General features: G+C 40.2%; 1 pseudogene; it reads right to left on the bottom strand.

Annotated features, from left to right (window-relative positions):
• LOC128061097 (40S ribosomal protein S6-like) overlaps positions 1 to 18,090 on the bottom strand; it is a 96,602-nt pseudogene extending 78,512 nt beyond the window's left edge.
• Between the last annotated feature and the right edge of the window lie 2,062 nt (positions 18,091 to 20,152).

The following is a 20,152-nucleotide window of genomic DNA, read 5'->3' as shown; positions in this document are numbered from 1 at the left end:
CCAGTGTCCTGAAATAATTCTGTAGCTTAAATTTTACCACCTTGCTAAGCTATGATGATAGAAAGATGAAAAAGCTGCAACTTCACCCCTCAAGCAACAGACATCATAGAAAGTGATTTTGTTTTTGGTCACTAAGTGGTGTCTGACTCTGTGACCCCATGGACTGCAGCACACCAAGCTTTCCTGTCCTTCACTATCTCCTGGAGTTTGCTCAAATTAATGTCCAATGAGTAAAGGTATGTTAAGTTGCTTCAGTCATATCTGACCCTTTGCGACCCTATGAACTGTAGCCCACCAGGCTCCTCTGTCCATGGGATTCTCCAGGCAATAATACTGGAGCGGGTTGCCATTTCCTCCTCCAGGGGAATCTTCCTGATCTGGGGATTGAACTCATGTCTTTTATGTCATCTGCACTGGCAGGTGGGTTCTTCACTATTAGCAAGCACCACCTGGGCAGATGTATAAAACAATAATAATAACCATGTCATATACTAACAGCAGAAATTAAAATTTGCCAAAGGAGAAGAAGGAGCACATAAGAGAAATTTTGCTTTTGTCTTGGATCAGATTTCTTCAAGGAGTAAACTTCACAGAGCTTGGAAAGGAAAGCAGATGACTGTGGCAATGACTGCAGAAGATAGACAGGTCAAGAAAATGACACAGGCTTGCTGAAATGTGATGTGACTGGGGAAACATGCATGACTTGTTATTGCTTGAAAATAAATTTGAGGAGGAAGCATTAAGAAACAGGGAGAGCAGGAAGGCATGAGGAAACTAGCCAGGTATCCTGTCATAAAGACTGCATACACCATATGAACCTCATAGGAGAAGGATGAAAAAGGGTAAGACCAGATCTGTATTTTAGAACATAACACTCCTCAAAGCGTGGTTGAGCAATTCAAGGAGGAAAAATTAGATGCAGGAGTCTACCTCCAGGCGAGGAATGTTGAGAGCTTGAGCTGAGACAGCGTTAGTAGGGGATGGGAAAAACACAAGAAGGGTTCAGAAATTATTCAGTTCAGTTCAGTTCAGTTCATTCACTCAGTCATGTCCGTATACAGGAAGACAAACTGAAAGGAATATTGGATCTGGGAGTGGCTCTTAGAATTCTGACAAACAACTAATCTCAAAAATATACAAGCTGACAAACAACTAATCTCAAAAATATACAAGCAACTTATGCAGCTCAATTCCAGAAAAATAAATGACCCAATCAAAACATGGGCCAAAGAACTAAATAGACATTTCTCCAAAGAAGACATATGGATGGCTAACAAACACGTGAAAAGATGCTCAACATCACTCATTATCAGAGAAATGCAAATCAAGACCACAATGAGGTACCACTTCACACCAGTCAGAATGGCTGCAATCCAAAAGTCTGCAAGCAATAAATGCTGGAGAGGGTGTGGAGAAAAGGGAACCCTCTTACACTGTTGGTGGGAATGCAAACTAGTACAGCCACTATGGAGAACAGTGTGGAGATTCCTTAAAAAACTGCAAATAGAACTGCCTTATGACCCAGCAATCCCACTGCTGGGCATACACACTGAGGAAACCAGAATAGAAAGAGACACATGTACCCCAATGTTCATCACAGCACTGTTTATAATAGCCAGGACATGGAAACAACCTAGATGTCCATCAGCAGATGAATGGATAAGAAAGCTGTGGTACATATACACAATGGAGTATTACTCAGCCATTAAAAACAATACATTTGAATCAGTTCTAATGAGATGGATGAAACTGGAGCCGATTATACAGAGTGAAGTAAGCCAGAAAGAAAAACACCAATACAGTATACTAACACATATATATGGAATTTAGAAAGATGGCAATGGTGACCCTGTAGGCGAGACAGCAAAAGAGACACAGATGTGTAGAGCGGACTTTTGGACTCTGAGGGAGAGGGAGAGGGTGGGATGATTTGGGAGAATGGCATTGAAACATGTATACTATCATGTAAGAAATGAATCGCCAGTCTATGTTCGATGCAGGATACAGGATGCTTGGGGCTGGTGCACGGGGATGACCCAGAGAGATGGTATGGGGAGGGAGGTGGGAGGGTGGTTCATGTTTGGGAACTCATGTACATCTGTGGTGGATTCATGTCAATGTATGGCAAAACCAATACAGTATTGTAAAGTAAAATAAATTAAAAATAAAAATTTTTAAAAAAAAAGAATTCTGACTTTGCAAGTGGGGTCACTGATGCAGGTGGCAAGTATAGGAAGGAAAAGAGGTTTGAGGATGAAGGGGAGGTGATAAAAAGACTTTAGAAGAGATTGAGTTTAAAGTACCCATGAGACACTTTATTAGAGAAATCTAGTAGATAGTGGATCATCTGAGCACATAAGAGGTATTCAACATTAGTTGCCTTAATGTAATTATCTCCCTTGGTATGCCAGTTGTTTTGGATGTATTCATCACGCTGAAATCCATAGGACCCTGGCGATTCTTTTCTGTCTATATCACTGCTCATCCCACATTTCTTAGCGAGTCACTAGTCTCCCTCTGAATGCATAAAATTTATCACTAGTCAATGCACCATCCTCCCACTTCCCTCTTAAAGCATCTAGTGATTCATCCTATGTTTACTCTCTCTACTCCCAATCCCATGTCAGGGTCTACTGGTATTCTCTGTCTTTATATATCCATGCTTCTTCCCAGACCAGTGGCAGCAGCAACTTCACCCTGGAACTTGTTAGAAATGGAAATTCTTGGTCTTCACCCCAGTTCTCCTGAATCAGGGACTCTGGGAATGTTACCAAGAAGTCTGTGGTTTAATAAGCCCCTAGGTGATCCTGATGCCTGCTCAAGTTTGTGAAACTCTGCTATAGAGCTTTTTCTCTAGCCTAATACATTTAGCTTTTTCCAATTATACTTGCTCATGTCACTCATCCACTCAACTATGAAAGAGAAATTATTATTTTAAAATGCAGAGATATTAGGTCTACTTGCCATCCATATATAATTTTTGGATACTGATGCTTTCTCTCTGTATTCTAAGTTGGTGTGAGTTTTGTGTTTTCAGTTGTGTCCAACTCTGCAAGCCTGTGAACAGTAGCCTGTAAGGCTCTTCTATCCATGGAGTTATCTAGGCGAAAAAAAAAAAAAAGTGTAAGTGGCATTTAAACACTATTTTGTTTTTAAGCTGTTCTTAGAAGCTTCCATGCACCAACTCGAGTCGTTAAACAAGGGGTAAAGACTAGAGTGCATAGGATTGAATGAAAAGAAGAGAGAAAGAAATAGAACGGTAATGAAAATACAAAAGAGAGGAAAAAAGAAAAAGAGGGAAGTGAATAAAAAGAAAAATGAAATGCTAAGTGGAATGTGTAGGGAAGAAGAAATTTAAAAAGATGGAAGAAAGAGAGAAGGCACACAAGGACAATGATTCAAAATCTCCGGATTCGGCCATCTGGTGTCTCTTGTTAAGCATCTTTCAATTAGGATATAAGTTAAAAAAAAAAAAAAAAAAAAACTTGCAGGCAGATTCTGTTTCACATCATCCTCATTTATAATCCTGCTAACAGCTTTCTTCACTTGGCAAGCTGGTTATCTTGCATGTCCCCTCCAGATTCACACCTTATCACCTCCATTCTGCACTATGCCCTGGGAGGTGGATGCATAGACTAAGGCAACAGGTCCCTTCTGGAAGGATTTGGCTTCTGTATGAATTCAGCCAATGTCAGAACATTGGAAGATAGGAGAAAAGAGAGGTTGGATTATCAGTTTCCTTGTTTGTTTCCTGCACCATAGACTGCTATCCTTCAACCTAAAGCCTCAAATCCTATTGGGTGATTCCCCCAAGTTCTCTCTGTCTATCTCTGTCTCTATCTCTTGGTCTCTGTCATCCTCTTTCTCAATTTCTTGCTCTCACTCTTGTTTTCTTTCTCTTCTTGTCCCTTCAGACCTAGCAGTGGTAACATCAAGACTACTCTTTGGATAACTAAATTATTTCCTTGGGCTCCCTCTACCTTCTCATCACACCATTGTGAAATGTCTCATTATTAAACTCTTCAAATATCCTATTTGAGTGCACTATATTTTCCTAGCCAAAAATGACTGCTAAACTTTGCTTTAAGACTTCACACTCTCATAGTTTTCTTCCTTCTTTACTGTTCATTCCATCTTTACTATTCATTGCTGACTTCATCTCTTCTTCATAACATTAAATCTTAGAGTGCCCTTGGACTCATTTCTCAAACTGATTCCTTTTCCTGTGTACCCTCAGTCCCTGAGTGATCTCTGAATGTATGTAATGTACGTAAAATATTACATTCATTCAGTGATCTCTTCAGATGACTTTAAATATGTACCACTAAATAGATGTCTCCAGTCCTAACCGTTCCCATTGCATTCCAAATTCAGCTGTCCACTCCAAAGCCTAAATACACAAGTCTCAATTAAAGTCTCCATATTATGCCCTCCCTCCAATTCCCTCCTACCTTGGTCACAGCCATCTCAACAGCAGCACCACCATTCATAGTGTTGGTGATGGTGGTGGTTTAGTCTCAAAGTCGTGTCTGACTCTTGCAACCCTACGGACTATAGCCTGCCAGGCTCTACTGTCCATGGAATTCTCCAGGCAAGAATCCTGGAGTGGGCTGCCATTTTGCTCAAGTCCAAATCCAAGAAATCACCCTAGACTCCTCTTTGCTGCCTACCCTGCAAACAATCCAGTAGCAACTACTATCAACTCAAACTTCAGGATATACCCTGAAACCAACAACTTCTCCCTCCTGCATTGGACCAAGCCAGCTTCATCCCTTACCTACCTACCTAATGATCTTCTACTGGGTTTCCATGTTTCTACTCTCTCTCCTACTGAAGTCAGAGTGGATCTACTTAGGCACACATCAGACTGTGTCATTCACCTACTCACACACTTTCAAAGACTTCCAAGCACAAGCCAAATGAAATCCAAACATTTCCCCACCAAGATGCCTAAGCTTTCTGTCTCCTGGCCTTTGTCTAACTCTCCAAATACTCTGGTCTTTTTCAGCCAGTTTGACCTTCTTAGTTTCATTATAGTAGCCATTAGCCATATGTTCCTTTTGAGTAATTGAAATGTTTGCTAGGAGACTGAAGAACTGAATTTCTTATCTTAATTCTCAGTAAATTTAAATTTAAAATGGATACCAATTTAATGCTCAGAAAAGCTTGAGGTATGTCCAGACAACATGGATACATGAACCTGTTGTTCAGTCACTCAGTCATATCTGCTTCTTTGCAACTCCATGGACTGGAGCATGCCAGGCTTCCTAGTCCTTCAGAGAAGGACAGGGAACCTATTTTGTCAATTACAAATTTTATGGAATCAAAATTCAGATCAATTACATTCAATAAACATTTCACTTCTGAGTTGAGATATGCTTTATATATAAAATACCCACCAGATTTGGAAAAAAAAAGTTATGTAAAAAAATGTAAAATATTATTCATAATGCTGACCTTGATTTTACATTTAAATGGTAAAACATATAGTTAAATCAATTTCACTTGTTTGTTTTTACTTTTGAAAGCATATTTCCTTCTTTATTGTGCTTGCTAAAATTTTTAAAATTGCATGTGTGGCTGTCATTATATTCTTATTGTAGAGCACTGCTCTAAGACCCCAAACTCAGTCCTGCCTCCAGGGTCTTTGTACCTGTTGTTCCCTCCATCTACAACACTCTTCCAGACCCACAACTATATATGGTTCATCATTGCTCATTCTTAATTTTTATTCAGATATCTGCTCAAATATCAGCTATTCAATAGCTTTTCTTTACTTTTTTCCCCATTCTTTTTTTCAGTTGAAGTACTATTAATTTACAATGTTGTGTTTCATTTCAGTGTTCAACAAAGTGATTCATATATATATAGACACACAGTTTATTAGGTTCTTTACCATTATAGGCTATTACAAGATAGTGAGTGTAGTTCCTTGCACCATAGTTCCTCACTGCTTAACCATTTTATAAATAGTATTATGTATCTGTTAATCCCCAACTTCTAATTTATCTCTCCTCCTTCCCCAGATACCCCCTTTGGTAAACATAAATTTGTTTTGTTTGTCTGTGAATAGACATATTTCTGTTTTGTAAAATACATATTTCTATTTTGTAAAATAGATTCATTTGTACATTTTTTTTTTTAGATTCCACATATACAGCTTCCCTGGTGGCTCAGTTGTAAAGAATCCACCTGCCAATGCAGAAGACCTGGGTTCAATCCCTGGATCAGGAAGATCCCCTGGAGGAGGAAATGGAAACCCACTCCAATATTCTTGCCTAGGAAATCCCATGGACAGAGAAGCATGATGGGCTGTAGTTCATAGGGTCACAAAGAGTTGGACACAATTTAGCGACTAAACAGCAATAGCAAACATACAATCCTGCAATCTCTCACCTAGGCATATATCCAGAGAGAATTGTCACTCAGAAAGATACATGCACCCCAATATTCATGTGTGTGTGCTCAGTGGCTTCAGTCATGTCTGACTGTGACTCTATGAATCATAGCCTGCCAGGCTTCTCTGTCTTGGATTCTCCAGGCAAGAATACTGGAGTGGGTTGCCATTCCCTCCTCCAGGAGATCGTCTTGACTCAGGAACTGAGCTCCCATCTCTTATGTCTCCTGAATTGGCAGACAGGCTCCTCACTACTAGCACCATCTGAGAAGACTTCACTGTTCATAGCAGAACCATTTACAATAGCCAAGCCATGGAAGCAACCTAAATACACACTGACAGATAAATGAATAGAAAAGATATGGTATATATATATATACACACACATATACTATTCAGCCAGTAGAAAGAATGAAATAATGTCACTGGCCACAATATGGATGGATCTAGAGACTGGCATATTTGAAGTAAGTCAGACAGAGAAAGACAAACCACATGTGATATCAAGGAGGCTTTTTTTAACCACACTATCTAAAATAGTTTTCATCCTCTCTCTCTTACTTTGCTTTAATTTTTCCACATCAGTACTTCTGTTTCTTATTCTCTGATTACCATATGAGAAAGTAAGCCTCATGAGAACAGGGATTATTTTTCTTGTTCAGTGCCCTAGTCTCAAAGCTTAGAAAAAAGAATATATATGGATACATGGGCACTCAATATTTGCTGAAGAATGAATGAATAAGTGAAATATGCCACTGATGCTCAACTATGGCATGGCACAAATAGTTTGTATATGTATACTCTATGACTACTACCTGAATGCTTTATTTAAACATTTACACTATGTTGGAACCAGAGATCATATTGCCAACATCCATTGGATCATAGAAAAAGCAAGAGAATTTGAGAAAACACCTACTTCTGCTTCACTGACTACATTAAAGCCTTTGATTGTGTGGATCACAACAAACTGTGGCAAGTTCTTAAAGAGACGGGAATACCAGACCACTTTACCTGTCTCCTGAGAAATCTGTAACCAGATCAAGAAGCAACAGTTAAAACCAGACTTGGAGCAACAGACTGGCTCAAGATTGGAAAAGGAGTTCGTCAAGGATGTATATTGTCACCCTGCTTATTTAACTTATAAGCAGAGTACATCATGAGAAATGCCAAGGTAGACGAAGCACAAGCTGGAATCAAGATCCCTGGGAGAAATGCGAATAACCTCAGATATGTAGATGACACCACTCTTATGGCAGAAAGAGGAATTAAAGAGGCTGTTGATGAAAGTGAAAGAGGAGAGTGAAAAAGTTGGCTTAAGACTCAACATTCAAAAAGCTAAAGTCATGGCATCTGGTCCCATCACTTCATGGCAAATAGATGGGGAAACAGTGGAAACAGTGAGGGACTTTATTTTCTTGGGGTCCAAAATCACTGCAGATGGTGACTGCAGCCATGAAATTCAAAGATGCTTGCTCCTTGGAAGAAAAGCTATGACCAACCTAGACAGCACATTAAAAAGCAGAGAGATTGTTTTGCCAACAAAGCTTTGTTTTTAGTCATAGTCAAAGCTATGGTTTTTCCAGTAGTCGTGTATGAATGTGAGTGTTGGACCATAAAGAAAATTGGGCGCAGAAGAACTGTTTTCGAACTGTAGTGTTGGTGAATACTCTTGAGAGTACCTTGGACTGGAAGGAGATCAAACCACTCAATCTTAAAAGAAATCAACCCTGAATATTCATTGGAAGGAGTGATGCTAAAGCTGAAGCTGCGTAACTGTGACCACCTGATGCAAAGAGCCGACTCATTTGAAAAGACCCTCATGCTGGGAAAGATTGAAGGCAGAAGGAGAAGGGGACAACAGAGGATGAGGTGGCTGGATGGCATCACTGATTCAATGGACATAAGTTTGAGTAGTCTCTGGGAGATGTTGAAGGAAGCCTGGCGTGCTATAGTTCATGGGGTCACAAGAGTTGGATACAACTGACTTAACTGAACATGAAATACTTCTCTCACAGGAACCTTGAGATACTAGTGTAAATGTAGCACTTGCTCAGAACCAACATTAGAACTTGAGTAAAGGAAGAGCTGGTGGGAGGGACATGAAACACTCTTCAAATATGCCTTTTATAGATACACCCAAGAGCCAAAATCCTATGCTTAACATCAATGAATCATTCATATTTAAGAATGTTATCATCTTTCATTTATTCTCTTTCAAGGAAGAGATTTCAAAGTGTATGAAAGTCTTCAAAAGGAGAAATGATATATGAAAGATATAAACCAAAGCCTTCCAAAATGCGTTTTGCTTGAGATGCCTCAAAAGTACACCTGAACTGTTTGCAAAGCAGCCATGATTCTTAGCACATATTTTTTTCTTCAATTTTCAAGAGTAATTCCTAAGAAGGAAGGTAATTAGAATAGCATAAAAGTATTCTAGGTTACCTTAATGTAAAATATATAGAACACATCATTTGTATGCTACTGGGAATTACTGTGAATTTTTGACTTAGATTTCAACAAAAATATCCTTTCTGTTACTAAAGTACTAAGACAATCCTCTTTCTTTGAATGTGAAGTTGTATATATAAATATATAAATATATATATATATATAGAGAGAGAGAGAGCATAGAAGCCAGGGAATTTTAAATTTTCCTCTCAAATAGCATCACTTTGCACCTCCTAAACAGTACAGACTGAGTTAATAATAACATCACCACAAATGTCAAAGAACATTCTTTTGCTCACTGTTGAGGAATTTCAAAATTGAAAGTAAGGTAAATGCATCAACATGGCAAAGTGGAAATAAGATGCATTTTTATCTTGCCTTCCAGAAGCTGCATCACTTTCTGTAATTGTAAAGTTATCATCATAGATAACTGCTAGAGAATTTTAGCAGACTCAGGCAATAACTCTTCAGAGGTGGGAGTAAAGGATGGGGAGGGAGTGGAAGGTCCCCCTCCAAAAGGTCACAAAAGTGAGAATGTGTGTGAGGACAACTGTCAGCCTAGCTAATGGCCAGAGTCTAAAACTATTTCTGAATGATTATGACCTTCCTCTTCATGGACAAGTGAAGAATATTCCATGAGGGGATTAGGGTGAGGGTCACATCAGCCATTCTTTCTTTTTCTTTTTAATTTTTTTCTTTACAATATTGTATTGGTTTTGCCATACATCAACATGTATCCGCCACAGGTATACACGTGTTCCCCATCCTGAACCGCCCTCCCTCCTCCCTCCCCGTACCATCCCTCTGGGTCATCTCAGTGCACCAGCCATCATTTCTTGTCCCCCTTCTGCCAGGCACGGTGTTATTGGGTTTTCATTTTCCTCATCTACTTCCTAATTAATTATGAGTTACTGACATTAGGTAAACTTGTGTGTGACTAAAGAAATATTTTGGCAAGTTTGGAGGGATGATTTTTCTGCATATTTCTGAACGTTGAATCCTCGTATTTGTGACCTTTGTCCGAAGGCATTAGTCATGTTCAGATTCTCCTCTGTATCAGAGATAGAAGCAATAGGTTCAGTGAATTTTGGAGGGAAGGTGGCTTTAATTTTGCCAATTCATCCTAATTTTTAGGCACATAGAGTTAGAAGAATCATAGAAGATGAGTTTCAGGAACTCGACTTGCTGAGGCTTGCTGTGATATTGAGCAAAACACTGATTCTAGGTTCAAATTATGGTGGGCAGAGGCTGCCAATCTGTGGACCATCCCTGGCTTGTCTCATAACTTCTTAAATAATGTACATTCTAAAGGTCTCCTCTCAGTTGGCAGAAACACTCAGGAACATAAAATAAATTCAATCTCAAATCACGGATACATTCATGAATGTGCAGGACTGACACACCTCCATTACAATCCCTTCTTGAGAGCCTTTCATATGAAAAGGATGTTTATTTGGAACTGAAAAATGAAAAAAAAAAAGATAGAAAAATATTCGAGTGGTTTTTTTTTTTTATTTCCTCAAGATTCATTTTTGTTCTTTATTCTTTCCTACCTGGAAATTCCTTTAACACCCATTTTTCACGATTACTCAGCACTTATCTTTTAAAATCCTAAGCTGGAATGTGTCCCTTATACATGAACTGATATGATAGAGGTTACATCTGACAACACTTTCTCTCTGCAAGAAAATATTCATCACTGTTTCCTATGCCAGTGATTCATTTCAATTCTGGTATCAAATAGATTTTACTTTACACCTCTCCTTGTCAAATGCATGCACTGCGCTTCCTCTAAATTTAAAATCCAGTCAGGGGAATGAAAGCGATAACACCTCTTTTATTACAGTTTGGGAAAACAATAAAAATCATTTTGGATATTGAAATATCCCATGAGGCACTTGGAAAATGGCAGACAATATATTCAAAAAAACAGATAAAGACAGTTAAAGAGATGATGCCTCTGTTTTTACCAATAGGTTTGCAGATATTAAATTGAATCAGCAAACTACAAATAAGTAAGCACAGAGATACCCTGTGAGTAGGTGAGTGAGGAGATACGGCGGTGAGGAGATATCACTCATCCAAGGTAAGGAGCAGTGGCTGTGCTTTGCTGGAGCAGCTGTGAAGAGATATCCCACATCCAAGGTAAGAGAAACCCAAGTAAGATGGTGGGTATTGCAAGAGGGCATCAGAGGGCAGACACACTGAAACCATACTCACAGAAAAGTAGTCAGTCTAATCACACGGACCACAGCCTTGTCTAACTCAACGAAACTAAGCCATGCCTGTGGGGCCACCCAAGATGGGCGAGTCATGGTGGAGAGGGCTGACAGAATGTGGTCCACCGGAGAAGGAAATGGCAAGCCACTTCAGTATTCTTGCCTTGAGAACCCCATGAACAGTATGAAAAGGCAAAATGATAGGATACTGAAAGAGGAACTCCCCAGGTCAGTAAGTACCCAATATGCTACTGGAGATCAGTGGAGAAATAACTCCAGAAAGAATTAAAAGGATGGAACCAAAGCAAAAACAATACCCAGCTGTGGTTGAGACTGGTGATACAAGCAAGGTCCGATGCTGTAAAGAGCAATATTGCATAGGAACCTGGAATTTCAGGTCCATGAATCAAGGCAAATTGGAAGTGGTCAAACAGAAGATGGCAAGAGTGAATGTCAACATTCTAGGAATCAGCGAACTAAAATGGCCTGGAATGGGTGAATTTAACTCAGATGACCATTATATCTACTACTGTGGGCAGGAATCCCTTAGAAGAAATGGAGTAGCCATCATGGTCAACAAAAGAGTCTGAAATGCAGTACTTGGATATAATCTCAAAAACGAAAGAATGATCACTGTTCGTTTCCAAGGCAAACCATTCAACATCGCACTAATCCACGTCCATTCCCCAACCAGTAATGCTGAAGAAGCTGAAGTTGAATGGTTCTATGAAGACCTACAAGACCTTTTAGAACTAACACCTAAAAAAGATTTCCTTGTCATTATAGGGTACTGGAATGGAAAAGAATGAAGACAAGAAACACCTGGAGTAACAGGCATATTTGGCCTTGGAATACGGAATGAAGCAGGGCAAAGGCTAATAGAATTCTGCCAAGAGAATGCACTGGTCATAGCAAACACCCTCTTCCAACAACACAAGAGAAGACTCTACACATGGACATCACCAGATGGTCAACACCGAAATCAGATTGATTATATTCTTTGCAGCCAAAGATGAAGAAGCTCTATACAGTCAACAAAAACAAGACCAGGAGCTGACTGTGGCTCAGATCATGAACTCCTTATTGCCAAATTCACACTAAATTGGAGAAAGTAGGGAAAACCACTAGACCATTCAGTTCAGTTCAGTCGCTAAGTCGTGTCTGACTCTTTGCGACCTCATGAATCCCAGCACACCAGGCCTCCCTGTCCATCACCAACCCCTGGAGTTCACTCAGACTCATGTCCATCGAGTCAGTGATGACATCCAGCCATCTCATCCTCTGTCGTCCCCTTCTTTTCCTGTCCTCAATCCCTCCCAGCATCAGAGTCTTTTCCAATCAGTCAACTCTTCACACGAGGCAGCCAAACTACTGGTTTCAGCTTTAGCATCATTCCTTCCAAAGAAAGCCCAGGACTGATCTCCTTCAGAATGGACTGGTTGGATCTCCTTGCAGTCCAAGGGACTCTCAAGAGTCTTCTCCAACATCACAGTTCAAAAGCATCAATTCTTTGGTGTTCAGCTCTCTTCACAGTCCGACTCTCACATCCATACATGACCACAGGAAAAACTATAGCCTTGACTAGATGGAGCTTTGCTGGCAAAGTAATGTCTCTGCTTTTGAATATGATATCTAGGTTGGTCATAACTTTTCTTCCAAAGAGTAAGCATTTTTTAATTTCATGGCTGTAGTCACCATCTACAGTGATTTTGAAGCCCCAAAAAATTAAGTCTGACACTGTTTCCACTGTTTCCCATCTATTTCCCATGAAGTGATGGGACCAGATGCCATGATCTTTGTTTTCTGAATGTTGAGCTTTAAGCCAACTTTTTCACTCTCCTCTTTCATTTTCATCAAGAGGCTTTTTCGTTCCTCTTCACTTTCTTTCATAAGGGTGGTGTCATCTGCATATCTGAGGTTATTGATATTTCTCCCAGCAACCTTGATTTCAGCTTATGTTTCTTCCAGCCCAGCGTTTCTCATGATGTACTCTGCATATAAGTTAAATAAGCAAGGTGACAATATACAGCCCTGACGTACTCCTTTTCCTATTTGGAATCAGTCTATGACCTAAATCAAATCTCTTATGATTATACAGTGAAAGTGAGAAATAGATTTAAGGGACTAAATCTGATACATAGAGTGCCTGATAAACTATGGATGGAGGTTCGTGACATTGTACAGGAGACAGGGATCAAGATCATCCCCATGGAAAAGAAATGCAAAAAAGCAAAATGACTGTCTGGAGAGGCCTTACAAAGAGCTGTGAAAAGAAGAGAAATGAAAAGCAAAGGAGAAAAGGAAAGATATAAGCATCTGAATGCAGAGTTCCAAAGAATAGCAAGAAGAGATAAGAAAGCCTTCCTCAGCGATCAGTGCAAAGAAATAGAGGAAAACAACAGAATGGGAAAGACTAGAGATCTCTTCAAGAAAATTAGAGATACCAAGGGAACATTTCATGCAAAGATGGGCTCGATAAAGGACTGAAATGATAAGGACCTAACAGAAGCAGAAGATATTAAGAAGAGGTGGCAAGAATACATGGAAGAACTATACAAAAAATATCTTCATGACCAAGATAATCACAATGGTGTGATCACACACCTAAAGCCGGACATCCTGGAATGTGAAGTCATGTGGGCCTTAGAAAGCATCACTATGAACAAAGCTAGTGGAGGTGATGGAATTCCAGTTGAGCTCTTTCAAATCCTGAAAGATGATGCTGAGAGTGCTGCACTCAATATGCCAGCAAATTTGGAAAACTGAGCAATGGCCACAGGACTGGAAAAGGTCAGTTTTCATTCCAATCCCAAAGAAAGGCAATGCCAAATAATGCTCAAACTACTGCACAATTGCACTCATCTCACATGCTAGTAATGTAACGCTCAAAATTTTCCAAGCCAGGGTTCAGCAATATGTGAACCGTGAACTTCCAGATGTTCAAGCTGGTTTTAGAAAAGGCAGAGAAACCAGATATCAAGTTGCCAACATCTGCGGGATCATCAAAAAAGCAAAGGAGTTCCAGAAAAACATCCATTGCTGCTTTATTGACTATGCCAAAGCCTTTGACTGTGTGGATCACAATAAACTGTGGAAAATTCTGAAAGAGATGGGAATACCAGACCACCTGACCTGCCCCTTGAGAAACCTATATGCAGGTCAGGAAGCAACAGTTAGAACTGGACATGGAACAACAGACTGGTTCCAAATAGGAAAAGGAGTACAACAGGCTATGTATTGTCACCCTGCTTATTTAACTTATATGCAGAGTACATCATGAGAAATCCTGGGCTGGATGAATCACAAGCTGAAATCAAGATTGCCAGGAAAAATATCAATAACCTCAGATATGCAGATGACACCACCCTTATGGCAGAAATTGAAGAGGAACTAAAGAGCCTCTTGATGAAAGTGAAAGTGGAGAGCGAAAAAGTTGGCTTAAAGCTCAACATTCAGAAAACGAAGATCATGGCATCTGGTCCCATCACTTCATGGGAAATAGATGGGAAACAGTGGAAACAGTGTCAGACCTAATTTTGGGGGGCTCCAAAATCACTGCAGATGGTGACTGCAGCCATGAAATTCAAAGATGCTTGCTCCTTGGAAGAAAAGTTATGACCAACCTAGATATCATATTCAAATGCAGAGACATTATTTGCCATCAAAGGTCCACCTAGTCAAGGCTATGGTTTTTCCAGTAGTCATGTATGGATGTAAGAGTTGAACTGTGAAGAGAGCTGAACACCAAAGAATTGATGCTTTTGAACTGTGTTGCTGGAGAAGACACTTGAGAGTCCCTTGGACTGCAAGGAGATCCAACCAGTCCATTCTGAAGGAGATCAGCCCTGGGATTTCTCTGGAAGGAATGATGCTAAAGCTGAAAGTCCAGTACTTTGGCCACCTCATGCGAAGAGTTGACTCATTGGAAAACACTCTGATGATGGGAGGGATTGGGGGCAGGAGGAAAAGGGGACAACAGAGGATGAGGTGGTTGGATGGCATCACTGACTGAGTGGACATGAGTTCGGTTAAACTCTTGGATTTGGTGATGGACAGGGTGGCCTGGCATCTGTGGTTCTTTGGGTTGCAAAGAGTTGGACATGACTGAGCGACTGAACTGAACTGAAGCACAGAGAAAACTAATTGCTTAGAAAAGAATTTCCACTTGCTTTGTCACTGCTCTTGAAACTCTTCAAAAGTGCAGTTGATGTGAAATCCAAATTACAGAATCAAGATGCTGAAAGGCCAAAGCATGTGTCTTTCTTCTCATAGACTTCTATCAGGGGTATCCAGGTCTCAGAAGAAACCTCACAGATGCAAAGCAAACCTATCAATGCTACACAGTGTGTTTCAGGGAGATTTGCTTCAATACAGAGGAGTCTAGTTCAAAGTTGTTCAGACTTTAATTTGCACATGAATCAAGCTCAACATTCAGAAAACTAAGATCATGGCATCCAGTCCCATCACTTCATAGGAAATAGATGGGGAAACACTGGAAACAGTGGTGGACTTTATTTTTCTGGGCTCCAAAATCACTGCAGATGGTGATTGCAGCCATGAAATTAAAAGACACTTACTCCTTGGAAGGAAAGTTATGACCAACCCAGAAAGCATATTAAAAAGCAGAGACATTACTTTGCCAACCATGATCCATCTAATCAAGGTTATAGTTTTTCCAGTGGTCATTAATGGATGTGAGAGTTGTACTATAAAGAAAGCTGAGTGCCGAAGAATTTATGCTTTTGAACTGTGGTGTTGGAAAAGACTCTTGAGAGTCCCTTGGACTGCAAGGAGATCTAACCAGTCTATCCCAAAGAAGATCAGTCCTGGGGGTTCATTGGAAAGACTAATGTTGAAGCTGAAACTCCAATATTTGGCCATTTGATGGGAAGAGCTGACTCATTGGAAAAGACCCTGATGCTGGGAAAGATTGAGGGCAGGAGGAGAAGAGGACAACAGAGGATGAGATGGTTGGATGGTATCAACAACTCAATGGACATGGGTTTGAGTGGACTCCAGGAGTTGGTGTTGGACAGGGAGGCCTGGCATGCTACAGTTCATGGGGTTGCAAAGAGTTGGACATGACTGAGCGACTGAACTGGACTGAACTGAACACCTTGGACACTGATAAAATGCAGTTGCTGCAAACTCAGGAGGTCTGGGGCTGAGCCTGAGACTCTGTATTTTTAACCCATTTCCACATGATTCCCATGCCGCTGGTCCAGGGACCACATGTTCAATAATGAGAGTTCACTTGGCTAATCACTTCTTGGAACTCAGGAAACCTGTGTTACCACTCTCACTCTTCTAGCAATCCACTGTCTGATCTCAGGAAACTGATCAGTCAGGGTCTCAGTTTCCCATCTGTGAAGAAGAGATACCAAGGTTAAAGGGTTCTTATTGATCTAAAACCTTGAAAACAGTTATGATAGTAGGTATGAAACTTGTTCTCTGACCAGGTTTGACCGAATGTATTTGAGGGCATGAAAGACATCAGAAGAGGAGAAGAATGAGCCTTAAAGGCTGAGAATCAAAAGTAAACATGCAGATACATAGGGCCTGTGTGTGTGCATGGGTGCCAAGACGCTTCAGGTGTGCCCAACCATTTGCAACCCTGTGGACCATGTCCCGCCAGGCTCCTCTGTCCATGGGATTCTCAGGCAAGAATCCTGGAGTGAGTTGCCATGCTCTCCTCCAGGGGATCTTCCCGACCCAGGGATCAAACCTAGGTCTCTTATACCTCTTGCATTGGCAGGAGATTTCTTTACCATTAACATCACCTCTTATTGGAAGGAAAAACAACAAACCCACTCCAGTATTCTTTCCTGGAGAGTCTCCTGGACAGAGGAGCCTGGTAGGCTGCAGTTCACAGGGTCACACAGAGTCAGACACAACTGAAGCGACTTAGCATGCACGCACCCATAGCATATTGGATAACAATAAAGTGCCAATGTTACATTTCTTGAATAGTGTGATAATTATGGTTCAGCAGTAAAATGTATTTTTAGGGGATGTATGCTGACATATTTAGGGCTGAAGTGTCATGATATTTATAAATTACTTTTAAACATGAGTGTGAATGTGTCTGAGTGTGTAGAAAGAGAGAAGGGGAATAACAAATTGTTAACAATTAGTGTATTTATGTAAAGAATATATAAATGCTCTTTTCATTCATTAGACATATTCTAAGAAATATAGGCATCTTAAAGTGGACGTATTTTTAGTCTTCCTATATCTCAATAAATAATTTAATCTTTCACTCATCAAAAAAAAAGAAAGTAGAGTCAGACATGACTGAATAACTAAGCACAGCACAGCACATAAGTAAAGGAAAAGAAAAAGAAAAGTGCCAGAGAAAGAGTCAGACGAAGGAACATCAGACTTCAGCACAGAGGAATAGAGGATCATGCGAAAGCGCCATATTCTTTAGTATCTGGAAACGATGACTGCAGCAATTCACAAGGGCAGGTCCCTAGAGAACCCTGGAGAAGAGGATGATGGAGAAGAAGGAAACCTTTGGATGAAGTACAACAAATTATTTAAAGGAGGTAATAAAAGAAATTGAATCACCTCTTTCTCTAAAATGCTGGCTGGATTTTTAATGCATTGTTTTCCTTGGCCTTTTGGCATTGTCTTTAAGTACCGGGGACATATAAAGCACAGCTTCTGGTCACTGTTCCATCACATATTGCCACCAACAGGAGATGAATCAAGTGGCCAAGAATTTCCAAATACTCTAAAGGCTCTCTGTATTGGATCCTTCCAAGAAAAGCAGTCTGCCTTCATATCCCCAAATCCTCCGTTGTGACAGGGAATTCCTAGCAGAACTCTCAGGGGCAAAAAAAAGATGGAGCAAAAAGCATTTCTTTTAATTTACTTTTTTATAAATCACTAACTAATTGAACCATTTTCAGCAAAGCCAGAAAATCCTGCCCATCAGGATCGACAGTCACTTACACTGATAGCATTCTTGAACTTTTCCAAGGTTGAAGCTACTGATGATTCACTGCTGGGAACACCCATGATAACTATTTCAGACCTGTGAACTATCACACCTTCTCATTGTCAGCAGATGCCTGCATCCAGCAAATATCTTTCCAAAAGGCTGTAAGATTACATTTTATTTTTGGAAGTGACCATTCGAGTCACCAAATGGTAACACTCTCTCTGAGCCTGCCAAGGGCCCTGGCTGACTTTCTTCCATGTACAGGCACAATCTGCTTAAGACTAATATTGCCTGTGAATCAGTAGTTCCTGGACCCAAGGCTGTGTCTGAATTCCAGTTGGCTTTTTTGACATGTCTATATCTACAGACAATGCATCCCATTTAAAAGGTTTCCAACCCGAGGAGAGACAGTTAGACTCCTTGCAGCACAATCAATGGTACAATCAAGTGCTAGGGGGAAGAGATAGTTAGGGACTTTGGAAAGGTCATGTACACACTGCTATATTCAAAATGGATAACCAACAAGGACCTACTGTATAGCACATGAAAGTCTGCTCTATATTATATAGCAGCCTGGCTGGGAGGGGAGTTTGGGGGAGAATGGATACATGTATATGCATGGCTGAGTCCCTTTGCTGTTCACTGGAAACTATCACACTGTTAATCGGCTATACCCCAATACTAAGAGTCAGACACGACTAAGCGACTTCACTTTCACTTTTCACTGTCATGCACTGGAGAAGGAAATGGCAACCCACTCTAGTGTTCTTACCTGGAGAATCCCAGGTACGGGGGACCTGGTGGGCTGCCGTCTCTGGTGTCGCACAGAGTCGGACACGACTGAAGTGACTTAGCAGCATACCCCCATACAAAATAAAAAGTGTAAAGTTTGAAGAAAAAAACAAAAAGGAAAATGTACAACTGGGTAGAGGAGATGTAGTTTTATCCACAGATAAAGACAGTAGATCTGACCCTCTAAATTTACTAAAATTCACTCAGGATTCTACTGCAGTACACACAGACTTTTATCTCTCTGACAACTGAACCCAAGAGGTTTGCCAAAATAGAATTCCAGTGTAGGGAGAAAGAAGCTAAAGAATTATGCATTAATAACACCCTTACCCACAGGCGGAACATATTTTCATCTGCACACATCACGAACAGGAGATCTTAGGTTATTAAAGGTGAAAGAGGCTAATCGTCTTTGGGATGGCCCTCTTGGGATGCCTATTTGCATAATGAACTAATACATGGCAACCCAACTCAGCAGTTCTTTGGGATCAGCTACTTGTAGTCGGATGTGATATTTTTAATTCACTAACTAAATTACTCTGTGAAAGAGTTGTTCGTAGCTAATCTCAAAACTATGTCTACAAATAATTTATGACTATATTTATCAGTGAAGAAGAGGCCTAATTGGTAAAGATGTATGGTTTAATTAATCTGTCTTTTGGAAAATTCAAATTATGCAAAGATCACCATTGATAAAGATATAAAAACTGCTGTGCGTGTGCTTGCTCAGTCACCGCAGTCATATCCGACTCTTTGCAACCCTGTGAACTATAGCTTGCCAGGCTCTTCTGTCCATTGGCTTCTCCAGGCAAGAACACTGGAGTGGGTTGCCATGTCCTTCTCCAGGGGATCTTCTCACCCCAGGGACCAAACCTGAGTCTCCTGAATTGCAGGCAGATTCTTTTTACCACTGAGTCACAGGGGAAGACCTAAACACTGCTAAAATCATCCAATAATCTAAACTCAGGGTCCAGGTCTTTGCCTTGCTCTGGAAGACCAGAGTCAGGACACCTAGATCAGGGAGCAGCTTCTGCCTAAAACTATCCTATATCAAGTGAAAGAAAGCAAAAACTTTTGGCCAGAATCTTATTTTGTATTTAGTGGTTGCAGAGCCACTTTATTTAAAATATCTTAATGATGGAACCCAAACTGCAGGAAAAAGTTTAGCATTAAAAAATGGATAGGATTAAATTGATAATTTTGCTTTAAAAGAGAGAAATGGAGTTAATCACTTCACAGAAACAATTTAATATTAATATTTTGAAGTTAATTCATTGGGTAACTTTGGTATTTTTATTGTGAAATGATTTTACTTTTAAAAAGAACTTGTTTTGGTCAAGGATAAAT

This window comes from Budorcas taxicolor, chromosome 2 (assembly GCF_023091745.1).
Source record: "Budorcas taxicolor isolate Tak-1 chromosome 2, Takin1.1, whole genome shotgun sequence".
Taxonomy (NCBI): Eukaryota; Metazoa; Chordata; class Mammalia; order Artiodactyla; family Bovidae; genus Budorcas; species Budorcas taxicolor.
The sequence above is the reverse complement of the archived record's forward strand: the minus strand, read 5'-3'. Positions and strand labels throughout refer to the sequence as shown.